This window comes from Chionomys nivalis, chromosome 16 (assembly GCF_950005125.1).
Source record: "Chionomys nivalis chromosome 16, mChiNiv1.1, whole genome shotgun sequence".
Classification (NCBI taxonomy): domain Eukaryota; kingdom Metazoa; phylum Chordata; class Mammalia; order Rodentia; family Cricetidae; genus Chionomys; species Chionomys nivalis.
Window position 1 is genome coordinate 40,174,138 of NC_080101.1, and position 14,614 is coordinate 40,188,751.

Sequence of the window (14,614 nt, forward strand, 5' to 3'; positions counted from 1 at the left end):
AGAAACTTTGTATAATGTGGTGATATAAATGAACAATACATTTATAGCAAATGTAATTTACCTAGCTATATATTTTTCTCTATACTTTTTTGTTTGTATTGATTAAAATGATTAATTTTTAATAATAAAACAAATATAATTAGAACAATAATTAGAAGTGGTCTCAAGGATAACTTCAATGGTATATAACTATGAAGAAAATAAGATTCATGATTACAATAATTCTGTCCATGATCTTCTCTTAAATTTTCTATCTTATATAAACATCTTTATAAATTAATTAATGGACATGTTGCCACTGACTTCATTTATGATATATATTTTCAAACTAAAGCATACATTTTATGGCTTTTAATCCTCATATAAGCCAGCAGAGAATAAGTTTCCCTGCCGAGAAGATATATGATATAAAAGTAGCAGGCATTAGACATTATGAGTGACTTTCTACTAAGTACTTGGCAGAGAGTCAGATATGGCCAGAGGTAGGGCAACATCTGCATACATCTAGCTATATAAAGATAAAAATGGGTAGAATTTTGCCCATCAGATTTCTTGAATGATCTCTTAAAACTATCACTATCTCCTGTGTTTCTACTTTGGAAGATAATTCAAAGCTTGTTATAGTATGGACAACACTAATTGAAACTTTAGCACACTGGATTAAATAAGAAATCCTAAAGTCTGTCAAAGGTGAGCTCTTTGAAGAGATTTTCGATTGCCCAATCATTTTAGTAACTAGTAATTTGTGCTGGGGAAAGATATTTGAGGTGTGCTGTCTGAGCGTGCCATATTTCCTCCTTTTGCTGTTTCTACTTAAAGAAAAACAATTGTGTTTCTATGATTTGTGTAATTGTCACTAGAGTCATCCAAGTAAAATCAGAGCTAAATATAACTGGAGCAATGTATCTGGAAACTTTCATGGAGCTTTAAATGTTTGTAAAGTTTCAGACCCTCATTGGATCACATGCTGTGATACAAAGTTGTCCAAGTTGTTGATTTACAGAACTGCCTCATGTCAGTAGAAATATTAGAGATGTTTTCCAGGCTGTGAGCAAGAATAGTCAGAACAAAGTACCTATGAGATTTAAAGAAGAGCTCATTCTTTTAAGTATATTATGAGGCCACATTTTCTGCTTGATACAAATTGGTTAGTATAGTTTTTTAGTCAGTCCTCGTAAGTTGGATATAATAAACTAACACTAAGTATCTTCAGAAAGTTCACACACACACACTGCCTGTTATTAATGGGCATGAAGCAAGAACATATACCACTCCAAGAATTTGGACAAGTGGATTCTTACACCCTGGCTTAGGCTGCTCTAAATACAGTTTGCTCTTGAACATGTTAATTAAGCTTGAATTTCACATAGTATATTTTCAATTCTACAACGTTGACTTTCATAGTATCTAATTATTGAAATTCTGTATCCTTTTACTTGCCCTAAATGGCTTTCCCCATCTTGGCCATAAAAGTGATGATTCACTTGACAGTCTAAGAGATCACAAGATTCTCCAGGAGTTTGATATTTGACTTTAAAGAATCCCAAATCAAATCAAGGTTTGAACAAGATAATGTTATGGAAATATGTGTCTCTTTGGCTCCTAATGAGTTTTAATTCTCTGTAAGCATCTTTTGTATTATAACAATATAGTCTCAGCCATCTCCATAGCTTCTCAAAGATTAGTGATAAAGCAAGGTAGTGAAATATCACACTGTGCTAGTTTGGCATCATTGGATCTTGCAATATTTCATCCCTGGTTAAAACAAGGGAGTAAAATAGATTTTGAAAGTGAAGTAAGAGAATTCAAATGACAGAATATTATTTGGAGGGTAAGCAACTCTCATTGTCAGCTGTAAAACATTGTCTTTATTTTTCAATGTGTCCTTATATCCTCTACCCCTCAGATAAAAAACATGCCAGGAATTCCGTATGATGAAATATTTTCTATCAACTGGCATTTGACAACAGACTGCAGTACATATTAAGAAGCCAAGAGTCCTCTTTCTGATTAAACATAAAATTGCCTCCCAAATCTTTACTAAAAAGAAAAGTCTCAAGGATATTTCCAGATTTATTATTTGACATTATATTCATGGGTTTTCCTTCAGAAATGTCTTGTCCAAGAACCTCTAATATAATTCTGTAGCACCATGCTGTTGATTATATGCTTATAACAATCTATAGGAAGTCTTAATATAAAACATAAGATCTGCTGAGATCTCCCAGAATAGGTTCGTGAATTATTGATTGTAATTGTATAGATAACTGTTTATTAAAAGCTTTGACAAAATTACTAATGATGTGACAAATATTAAAAATTCACTCAAGATAAGTAATTTTAAAAACTTTTGTGTTGTTCAAGAGTGCAGAGCAAAAGAACACATTAGGATAATTTCCCAGGGCTACATGCACTGCCATAGAGGGCAATGCCATGAGAGAAACCTGTAACATGGCCTATGTATATTTTAAGGGTCATTTCCAATATACACAGTGGCATCAGAGCCAATAATAATTAAAAATTATATAAGACTGAATGGCCCATGTGGTATCATATTTTACTATCAGTGAATAACTTCCAAACTCCGAAGTAACTGCTTCTGACTGAAACACTCAACCCTTCATTGACAACCAAAATGAATGAAGTCATTAGAAAAAGAGTTTTTACCTATACTAGAAAAGAACTGACAGTACACAGTGGAGAAAGATAGCTCCAAGTGAGCATGAGAAAGTGTGCTAAAATCCCTATTAGAGAAACAGCCTTGATGATGCATAGAAGATCCCCTAAGAAACTGAAAACTGAGTTCAAAGTTCTGTGATTTTGAAAAGGACCTAGGAATAATTGTTGAAGAAAGCAAACCTGAATCTTCTTGCTTGTGGCAGATATCACCAGACTAATTCTCTGATTAGTTAACGATGTTCAGGATCCAATCCCTTCACAATAATCATACCACATGGATATCTAACCAAGAGACTTCAGGACAAGTGTCATATCTAAAAACAGCTGGCCTTGCATGTTCTTGAGAATTATGTCCAGCAACCAGCTCTCTGATACTAACATTTAAGGTTCGTCTTTTTTATATAATATGTCATAGTATTTGAATGCAATCTATTAACATTGTCTTTTATATTTTAATTATACCTGGATCATTTACAACTAACACAATGTATGTGGTTGTCACACTATGTTCTGTAACAATGAAAAGAACATATACAGATATGTTCATTACAAATGCAATGTTTTCCAAGGATTTCCTAATCCTGATTGGTTCAATGCACAATGTGTAATTTGTGAATATCGTTACTGATTTTTACAAAGCCTACACAAAATCTGTATATTTTGTGTTTTAACTATAATGTATCACATCTATTTGGTGGTCTGTGTACTTTTTGTAACTGTATGGAAATGTTTCTCCTTAATTTTTGAAGGTTTTCTTCTATGATCCTGTTAAACAGTTTTTCTATACCATAGACACAATATTTTTTCATTTTTCTATGTTGATAATTTAGATTTGATTGTTTCATGGAGTGCAAAGTTTCATACATATTCCTTTTATGTGTATGGTGTTTGCTTTTCTTTTCTTTTAGTTTATCACTTTCTCTCATTGACTAGTTCAATTTCTCTATTTATTGTGAGATCTAATATTCTGTCATGATCATTCTATTAATAAAACTTTCCTCTGAATTTTCTTATTGGATCTTTTATTTTTTTTAGTGTGTCTTCATTTTAGCTTGATTTTATTTGGCATTTCTATTTATTAAAATGTATTTTTTTTTCAATTCCATTCAGTCAGTTGTTTGTGTTCTTTTGCCCTTAAATTTTTCATTAAGTTCTTTTAGATACTCGCATGTATGCTCTTTGAATGCTTAGATTATAATTATTCTTTTGAATTCTATGTTGTGAATAAGTTTAATCTGTATAACTGTATTAGTTTGCATAAGAATGGTCCCCACAAGCTCATGTGTTTGAATACTGTATTGTTGGTGGAACTATTTGGGAGGGATTAGGAAGCATGTCCTTATTGAAGGAGGTGTTTCACTTGGGATGGGCTTTAGTTTTAAAAGGCATCCCACAATTCCAGTGCACTCTCTCTGCTTCCTGTTTGCACTTGGAAATATAAGCTCACAGCTATTCCTGTTGCCATGCCTTTGCTCTACCATAATAGACTCTAACCCAGTAGAAACATAAACCTTAAGAAACATTAAATTCTTTCATTTCGAGGCTGTTGTGGGTCAACTTATTTTTATCACAACAATAGAAGAGTAACTAATACAGTAATTCCATTGAAGAGCATTTCCACAGGACCAGTAGACCTTGGGGAAGGGACATATTGTCTTGGTCTTTCATTATGTTTGTGGTTTTGTGACAAGACATAAGTATGTGGATTTATTTCATTGATTATACTTCTGATGTAAAATTTTAGACTGATTCTGTTCATTTGATGTTTGGTTCTGCTTTTACTGCCATCTGAGCTTTGTTGGTTTTCTGTCAGGTCAGTCTTCCAGATGCCAAGTCTTGAATATTGATTAGAGACGGTAAGGTGATTCCAACTCACTGGTTACAAATGTGATGTGTGGTTCTTAAGTTTTGTGTGTGATTTCTTCACTAAAATCCAAGATCTCTGATATAGTTTCCAGTTGGGCTTGAAACTGAAGAGGCAGAAGGTAGCAAAGAATCAGGAAGAGCTTCTGAAAAAAATACTTAGTCTTGCTCTTAGATATGCTGGGGTCAGGAAAGCAGCATATGTCTAGGGACCTGGGTTCGATTCAGCAAAGGAGCACACAAATTTCAATTCTAGCTGGGTCTGGGATAAGAGAAATAGATGATACAGATTTAATTTATGCCTGGAAGGATGCATGGATGGACAGCAGAAAGTAAGAGTTCATAAACATAGTACCTAGCTAGGCCTATCCCTTGAGGGGGAAGATGTGGGAGGAAGGAAAACAGTCAAATTCACCAAGAGAGCTTACAGATCCAGCTTTGACCTGAGTTTAGAGGGGTGGCCTGGATGGATAGCACAGGAAGGGTCCTGAATCATAGTAGTCAAGATTGACTGTAGATGCAGCACCTGCTCAGATCTAGGCCTACAGATTCGAATTAGAGGGGCCTTAGGAAATGTTAAGGAATGTTCTTTTTTTTTTCTTTTTTTTTTTTTTTTTTGGTTTCTGGTTTTTCAAATCAGGGTTTCTCTGCAGATTTGGAGCTTATCCTGGAATTTGTTCTGGTAAACCAGGCTGGCCTTGAACTCACAGAGATCTGCCTGCCTCTGCCTCCTGAGTGCTGGAAATAAAAACGTGTGCCACCACCACCTGCCTTGGTATGTTCTGCATGCATTAGCTTCTGTCAAGGCATTTCACTCTATCCTTAATTTTCTGTGCTTTGGAAGTAATGGAATGCATTTAGAGGCAATTATTTTATTACTTGGTGTTCTCTGGACTTAGATCATTGATTTTGTTTTTTGTTTTTGTTGTTGTTGTTGTTATTGTAGTTGTTCATTTAATAAATTCTTTTCTATTACTTGAATTTGTTTATTATTAAATTGCTTGTGTTGTCATATTTCTTAATTTATATCGTATTCCAATTGATGATATGTTGCTCCTGAAACTGCTCCTTGGTCCTTGAAATTCTGTTATTCTTTTCTTTACTTTTGTTCTTTGTGTTTCAATTTAGGAAAATTTTTTCTATGTGTACATGTGTATACATGTTGGTTATTTGAAAAGTTTCTGCCTCTTGGTCCTCAAATTTTCTGTCTTCTTGGCTCAGACTCCTAAGTACTGTAACAGCAGATATGTGTCATGACACTAACTCCTCAATTTCAGAAAGTAGTTTTTCCTTTTGATATAGGATCTCATATTTCTCAGAAGGGCTGTGAACTTCTTTTGTATCTCTGATGATTAATCTTGTCTATTTGATGGGACTTAGAATCACCATGGTAACAAGACTCTGAAAATGGATACTTCTAGATTAGGTTCATGGAAATGAAAAGACCCAGCAAAAATGTGAATACCACGATTCTGTGGACTAATCCTACGACTACTTATGAATGGAGAAAGTGCATTGAACACTGTCATTCATCTCTCTCTACTTTCTGACTGTGTACGCAGGGCGTCCCTTGCCTCAAGCTCCTAATACCCTGGATTCTTTACCATTGGGAACTAAATCTTAGTACTGTAAACAAACATAAATCCTTTCTTTAAAAAATTGCATATCTATCTATCTAGATAGATAGATAACTATATCTATATTGTATTAGTATGTTTTCCTCCATGTTTATACGCGTATGTCCAGTGACTGCAACGGTGGAAAGGGGGATTAGATCCTTTGAAACTGATATCTGGAGTTAGAGGTGGTTGTAAGACACCACCTTGGTTGGTGCTGGGAAGTGAACCAATGTCCTCTACAATGGCAATAAGTGCTCTCGCTGCTGATGCATCTCTCCAGGCTCAACTATTCCTTTTGAAGTTGCTTTTGTCAAATATTTTGTTGCAGCAACAAGAAATGTTACAACTACAGCAGCTAAGGTTGACCTCAAATTCCTTATTTATACAGGTCTGCTTTCCACTGCTGTACTTACGGGTATGGCCTGAAGGTCAGGTTCTAATTTGAGACTATCCTTGCATTTGCCAATTTAAAATAATTAATAATAATAATAACTAGCAACTTGATGTCCTGTCAATTTGATTCTGAGATACATCACTGTAAAGCATAGCCTTTCCCTCTTGTTTGTCCCCAAGATCTTGTTAATGTCACAATAAAATCACAGTATAACTTTAAAAGCTCCAGTCCTGAAATTTTCAAATACTTTAAAAGTTCAGTCTCTTTAAAGAGACTGATGGCACTTTCAAGATTTGAAGTCTCTCTGAAAATGGAAAAATAAGTGACATACTTATTATTCCAACAGGGATGAATCAGGACGCAGATAAGACTTAATCAAAGCAAAACAAACTGAAGCAATGTAAATTAAACTCTTCAAGAATATGTCTGGTATCTTGGACTCATATTTTGGACTTCGAGGTAGGCAACACCATTTCTCTGGTTTTATCATCTACAACACACATAGCCTGCTTTCTATCCCTGGCTTCCCCAGTTCTATACCTGCTCCCATCCTTGGTAATCACCCCACAGTCTTGGCATCTTCAGTATACCGAGTTTTCACTGCAATTAAGGCTGCACTTTCACCAGCGGCCTCTCCTAGCCTCTCATGGCACCAGGCCTCAGCTTCTACCCACAACCTGTTCAGCCATATAGCTTTCGCGCCATTAAAACTACTCCCACCTGTGAGACTCTTACACATAATCAAGACTGGATAACAGATTAATACAAAGCAGCCTCAGCCGCAATCTGAACTGCAACTTCTGGGTGGTGCTGACCCTGAGGGAAAACTTCCCAGAAGACTTTTGTCTTTCCCAATTACAGATTCAAAACATTTTGACGGGACTTTAAATTTCCAAATAACTTCCACAATTCTTCCAGTATCTACATGACACTGGCATGAAATGAAGGCTGAAACTGGAGGAGAGGCCTTAGAGGGATGATCCCTACTTTCTTGTTTCCCATGGCCTAGTCAGCCTGTTCTCTTATATCCAGGATCACCTGCTCAGGGCTGGAACCACCCACCCTGAAATAGGCCCTCCCACATGAACCAAAAATTAAGAAAATAAAGACAGGCACAACTTATATTTTTGCAGTCCTGGGTTTATATTGTATAAAGTACCCGAAAATATTTGGTTAAATTTTTAGTATATGCCCTCCAGGTAGTATCATATAGGCTTGGTAACACTGCTGCTGTCAAATGAATTAACTTGCAAGGCATCTTCATAATAGACACTAGAATAAGAGGAAGTGCCTTGGTAAAGGTTTTGGGTATTAGACAAGTTCCAGTCTCATAAACATTTTAACATTAATGTGGGTTGCCTCCCCTGCCAGTGAGTTTTGTCAGTGAATTGGATAACAATGGTTAGTGCCTATCCCTATACAGTACACTGACTGGAAGCATGGGGGCAGGCAAAGTGAAAGACGCTTCCATGTGTAGATAATGATTTGTGTGATGCATGAAGGAGTGAGCAGGTTGGTGCCTGCGATTCATTGTGGTGTTAAAAAGGGAACTGGCAACTAGCAGGAAGAGTGGAGGACACAATGTTCTAGAAATCATTGAAGTATCATATACAGACAGAGCCAACAAGAGTTTGTGGTGAACTGGATATTTGTGAGAGATAAAGAGTAGAATCTTCTATCTGGTCTGAAAGGATGAGATTATCACACAGAAAGATGGAGGGATGAAAGAGAGAAGAGATTTAGTACATGAGGATTTCATGTTTACTTCTTTTCTTTCTCTAAGCAAAGTCAGTAATTAACTACTTTTAAAATTATTTTTTTCCTTTTATTATTTTTTGGGGGGTCTTTTTTGATTGATTGTTTGTTTTAGTTTTTCAAGACAGGGTTTCTCTTTGTAGCCTTGGCCATCCTGGAGCTCACTTTATAGACCAGGCTGGCCTCAAATTCTCAGATTCACCTGCCTCTGTCTCCTGAGTGCTGGAATTAGAGGCATGTGCCACCACAGCCCAGTGTGACTATTTTTTTTTAATTTGTTGCATTCTTTTTAATGTCAGAAGGAAATTGAGCTATATCTGTTGAAACGATAAATGGAAAAGCCAAATAGTTGTCATGATACCTGAGACTAGCTAGTATTCATGAATGATTTGATCTGGAGATATAAACATTCTTACTGTGCTTATATTGATTTAATAAAAGAAATTGTAAAGGCTAAGGACTAAATAGGGGATACTTGTGCCTTGAGATCTTTTGTTTTGTTTTGTTTTGTTTTGTTTTGTTTTGTGAGACAGGGTTTCAATGTAGCTTTTGGAGCCTGTCCTGAAGCTAGCTCTTGTAGACCAGGCTGGCCTCAAACTCACAGAGATCCACCTGCCTCTGCCTCCCGAGTGCTGGGAATAAAGGCGTGCACCACCACCACCTATTTTATCTTTTTTTTTTTTTTTTTTTTCGAGAAAGGGTTTCTCTGTAACTTTGGAGCCTATCCTGGAACCAGCTCTTGTAGACCAGGCTAGCCTCAAACTCACAGAGATCCACCTGACTCTGCCTCCCGTCCTGAGTGCTGGGATTAAAGGCATGTGCTACCATCATTGGCTTAATATTTTATCTTTTTTTTTTCTTTTTTGGTTTTTCGAGACACGGTTTCTCTGTAGCTTTGGAGCCTGTCCTGGAACTCTATCTGTAGACCAGACTGGCCTCGAACACACAAAGATCCGCCTGCCTCTGCCTCCCGAATGCTGGGATTAAAGACGAGATCTTAAATATTGGCAGGAATGACTAATGCAGTAAAATACCAATAATAAAACATAGTTTCTTGAATAAAAGTTTATGCTGGATGTGAGAAGTAGATATACCAAATGTTCCATATAAATAAAGTAAATAAAAGTGATTATAGAGAATAATCACTTGATTTAGCAAAGGAGAGAAGAGTTTTTATGACACAGCAGAAGTAAATTCAAGGTTACAATGAATTTAATAGAATTAGGGGAAAAAAGGTGAAGAGTGTGAAAAGGCAGAATAGCTCAGATTTGATTGCAACTTTCAATACAGGAATGAATCAGCAAAGAGGAGAGGCATATCTGATTAATGTAAATGGTAGATCTCTTTGTATTTTGATGATAATAAGGAAAACTTTTTTAAAAAAATTGAGTGATGTTTCCAATGAGATCAATGAAAAGTGAGGGAAATCGGGTGGTGGTGGCGCACACCTTTAATCCCAGCACTCAGGAGGCAGAGGCAGGCAGATCTCTGTGAGTTCGAGGCCAGCCTGATCTACAAGAGCTAGCTCCAGGACAAGCTGAAAAACTACAGAGAAACTCTGTCTCTAAAAACCGAAAGAAGCCGGGCGGTGGTGGCGCACGCCTTTAATCCCAGCACTCGGGAGGCAGAGGCAGGCAGATCTCTGTGAGTTCGAGACCAGCCTGGTCTACAAGAGCTAGTTCCAGAACAGGCTCTAAAAAAAAAACCACAGAGAAACCCTGTCTCGAAAAACCAAAAAAAAAATAAATAATAAAATAAATAAATAAATAAATAAATAAATAAATAAAAACCGAAAGAAAAAAAAAGTGAAAAGTGAGGGGAATCACTCTCTATTTAAAGAATTGGTCTTCACAAGAATAAAGTTCACTTAATAATACATGCAAAAGGGCAGGATACGTAGCATGCTGCTCTGATGACTTTTCTGGGTACATGTGGCAGTTTCCTTTGAACTGAAACATTCACATGTGGACAGAGTAGGAGATTCATCCATCTTGAGAAGTAAATGAAATTTATAAGGCTCTGGAAGGGTGTTGAAATTTACACGATGTGGGAAGCACCATCCAAGATCATAAAAGCAGCAAATAATAGCTGTAGAGAGACCATCTAAACAAACCATCTGCAGCTGGCCCAGGAAGTTTGACAGATACAACTTGTGTGAGTCATTACCCATGTAGGAGCCATTCAGCTGCCTTTGAGTCACTCACGCTTTTATAAGTAACCACACATCATTCATCAAGATACCTGTGGGTGGAACTGTCTTTGGTCTATTATCAGTACCCTATCTAGAGTGAGTTCATGCCTCCCTAGGAAAAGCTACATGTTACAGTTAGTACCCAAGCTCCAATCTAAAGAACCAAAGATTAATGGGAAGTTTCATGCCCCCTACATGAGTGGTGAGAAGTGCAACTGAGAATGTCTGAATGCAGAACCTCCTGTGAAGGCAATCCTAAAATGCTGTCATAGCTGCATGTTCCTGCAATAGGTACTAAGATAAGATCCAGGCTAAGGTATCCACAATTGGAGTATCTTTGGGGGGAATTACAGAGTGGGCCATGTAATTCTCTATGTAATGGTGGTAGAGAGGTTTATATTTGTGGAGAATGAGATGGGTATCATAGCTGATGGCTTGAAAGTATATATTGCTGGTCCTGAAAGTTGCGTGTATAGAACAAGATCAAAAGCAGGCTGTAGAATCAATTGCATTTTTTTTTTATTGAGGACAATACAAGAAATTTAGGTTCAGCCATCTTCCAAGAAAGGAAATGCCCAATGAGGGGGGAAAAACTTAAGAAAAGAAATCAAGATTTTATCCACTGTATTAACTTCTGATTCAGCAGGACAAGTGAACAAATGAATGGAATGAAAGTGTTGGTGTAGTTTCTGAAGGTTAGCTGGATTTAGGCAAAAGACAGTGTAAAATAAGATTCAAGGAAAGGCCTTTTCATGGGACCCCAAATCTTAAAATCCTTGCAGCAGAAAACCCAGGTAGCGGAGAGATAAACTAATAGAAGTTATAGAAGATATCCCTGAGGGGCGACCTCTACTACAGAGAAAGCATGAATCCACAAATGATGTTGAGGTCTTTAATAATGACCCAGTATAGGAAACCATGGCAACAATGGAATACTGCACACTTTATCTGATTGGGTTGGAAAGATGTTTAACCAGGCAATAAAAGAGCCTCTCACAGAATGGCTCCAGATGTTCCAGGACATGGGGCCAACGGGTTTGTTAAACTTGAAAAACTGGATAATAAAAACTTCTCATCTCTCTTTGAGATAAAGGTTGAAAAACTTGAAGGACTATGAGAGAAATTATTTCTAATGAACTGGCAAGAAATTATGGATACTAGCTCATCACTGACCGAGGATGGCCCCTGTGAATACTCTGGTCTGAAAGACAATAGTGGATAGCCAGGCATGTTTTTAGGGAAATGGTCATAAGAGAGATTCCTGGGACTGTTTTCATAGAAGAACTTGAAATAAAGTTGGATAATCAGGGCCCATGGGACTTATATAAGGTTTGGTTTTTTGGGGGTTTTTTTTGTTTGTTTGTTTGTTGTTTTGGTTTTTTGAGACGGGGTTTTACATAAAGTTTTGATGGCTTTGCTGAACCTCACAGTGGGATACCATCTATGAGAGGTTAGGGAGAAGCTACATAATTTTGAACTGCATGTAAATTATCTTCCTGAATTGCTGAAGTAATCAAGGAGGAACAAGAAAAAGGCAAAACATTTAAGTTGTCTGTACAAGTCATGCAAAGGCAAATGTAATAAAATTTTTGTTAATCTGGAGTTCTTAGGGAAAATTTTAATGGAAACTTAAATATTGAGCTGATGCTTTCAGAAGGTTATACATGATAAAGCTGTTCAAATTTAAAAAAAAATAACTTTGTCCTAGGTATGGTCAGCTACCCTCCAGACTTTGTTTTGAACATATCCTATAAACCCCTACACAAACTCAGAGAGAGAGAGAGAGAGAGATCATGTGTGGAGATTATTCACACAGCCTGAAGCCTATCAGTTGACAGATGTAGCCAGTGAAAAACCAAGTGCCACAATGCTGATTAGGAGTTGTCCGAACTGGAGAGTAGTCTCCAGTAAAATCATGGAAGGCTTGATCACAACCCTGTTTTCCCTGGGACCTGAGTTGGTGCAAGCTGTGCCAAGACCATCGGGGATGAAAAAATGCGCAGTGGTGCTGAGGAACATCAGCATTAAAAATGAGCAGGCAGAATGGAAAATAATTCTGGTCAGGCGGTGGTGGCTCACGCCTTTAATCCCAGCACTAGGGAGGCAGAGGCAGGAGGATCTCTATGAGTTCGAGGTCAGAGGTCAGCCTGGTCTACAAGAGCTAGTTCCAGGACAAGCTCCAAAGCCACAGAGAAACCTGTCTCGAAAAACCAAAAAAAAAAAAAAAAAAAAAAAGAAAGAAAGAAAGAAAGAAAGAAAGAAAGAAAGAAAGAAAGAAAGAAAATAACTCTGGATAATTAAATGACAGTTGGATTGACACAATGTTATATGTCAGTATAGTTCTTTTGATAACATACTTGACTGAGAATCAGATCCTTTCCCACTATGTTGGGTCTTGCTAATGTGTCGTTTAGAGGTTCTTCTTAGCTGTGAGAATAATTTCCACTTTAGAGTATACAATAGGGTGCCTTCAGAGATCTTTGTGAAAAGGTATGTAACGTAAAGCCTTGAGTGTTTTACAGATCTCTAAAATCTTAAAGGAAAGCTTCCTATGAGAGTGGCAAATGCAACTCCCAGGAGTCATTAGGTTGTTGATTGAAAATTCCAGTACCAGGATTGCAGTACTTTCCTAATGCTTTATGGCCAGTGTCACTCCCAGCACCTCACAAACCATATAAATAATGCCTGTATGCTGGTTACATTCCAGAGCTATATGGCAATAATCACTTGCTAAAGACATGATATCTTTGGCTACGGGACATGAGAAAACCAGAAAGGGAATATACTGGAGGGTAGATCCCTCTTTTGTGGGTTTTCTTGTACTGATATGCAGTATACAGTCTGCTGGAGAAGAGTTGCCACTAACAGTACTGCTAGTTTATAGATTCAAAATGTTGTAGTACCAACATACCAGATGTGGATGAAAGTTGCCCTCATAGATTCAGGCATTTGAACACGTTTCTTCAGTTTGTGATACAGTTTGGAGAAACAGGAGGTACAGCCTTGTTAGAAGTATGCCACTGGGGTTGTGCTTTAAGAGTTTATAGCCTGAGGTCCTAGTTCCTGTTTGTGTGGTCTTGTTCATGCTTGCAGTTGAAGATGTGATCTCTCAGTTTTCCAATAATTCAGCTTTTAGTCATTCATAATTTCTGTAAATAATTCCTGAAAGCCCATTGGTTCCCCGTGCTAGACGTCTTCTATGGGATTGTTTCTTGGATTTGTCACTGATGATTTATAATCTTGGATGAACAGCCAGCTTTCAAATCTCCCTTGTAATATATATATATATATATATATATATATATATATATGAACTTCACAGTCATAGCTGAGGCATTTGTATAATGTCCCTATTGTATCTGCTATAGACTCACCAAATAATGACTAATATGGTTTGAAAACTATGAAGTGAATATAGAAATTTCAATGTATTTTTTTCTCTATTTATGTGTATATGGTATATATGTATGTGTGCAAGAGTGTGTGAAGGCCAGAGGATAGTACTGGGTATCTTCTTCAGTCATCCTCTTATTTTCTGAAGCAGGGTCTCTCACTTCACACGGTGCTCATTAATATGGTGCTCATTAGTTCATCATTGCTTGACTATCAGCATGTTCCAGGCACCCGCCTGCCTCTCCCTCATCATCACTGGAACTATAAGCATATACTACTATGCTTGGTTTTTATATATCCATTCGGGATCTGAACTCAGGTTCTCATGACTTATATGTTTAGCTTCAAGTTAGTTCTTTGATTATTTCAGTTGCTAATCCATCCTCAGTAAAACAGAGTAGCATAATCTCATTATTCTGGAAGATGGTTACTTGAGTATGCAGTGAAATATTGCTAATGATGTGCATATAGATACATTATTAAATTATTAGGTGTAGATATATTATAGGTATATGTGCAGTTACCAGAGAGTGTCAGCTCCATTACAAGCTAAACGGAACTAAATCATAGCTCCTTTTCAGGAGTCGTAGAGAGAGTCATTTTATTGTTGATTTTGCTTTATTTCTACATTTTGCTTGAGACTTTTTTCATTCAAAATCAGAACTAGGAGTTTTTCTTTCACTACATCTACTTATTACAGCTCTGCACAATCATTTTAAA

The 14,614-nt window shown here is 36.9% G+C and overlaps 1 protein-coding gene across 2 annotated transcripts in view; it reads left to right on the forward strand.

The window, feature by feature from the left end:
- Positions 1-14,614, forward strand: part of Fut9 (fucosyltransferase 9) — a 181,217-nt gene that overhangs the window by 127,804 nt on the left and 38,799 nt on the right. The window contains exon 1 of one of the 2 annotated variants that reach the window (XM_057790742.1): positions 7,010-7,014. The exons of the other annotated variant lie outside the window; for it this stretch is intronic. The gene's annotated coding sequence lies outside the window, so the exon portion shown is untranslated. Of the gene's footprint in view, positions 1-7,009; positions 7,015-14,614 lie in introns of those variants that run through there. 2 annotated transcript variants of the gene reach the window in all.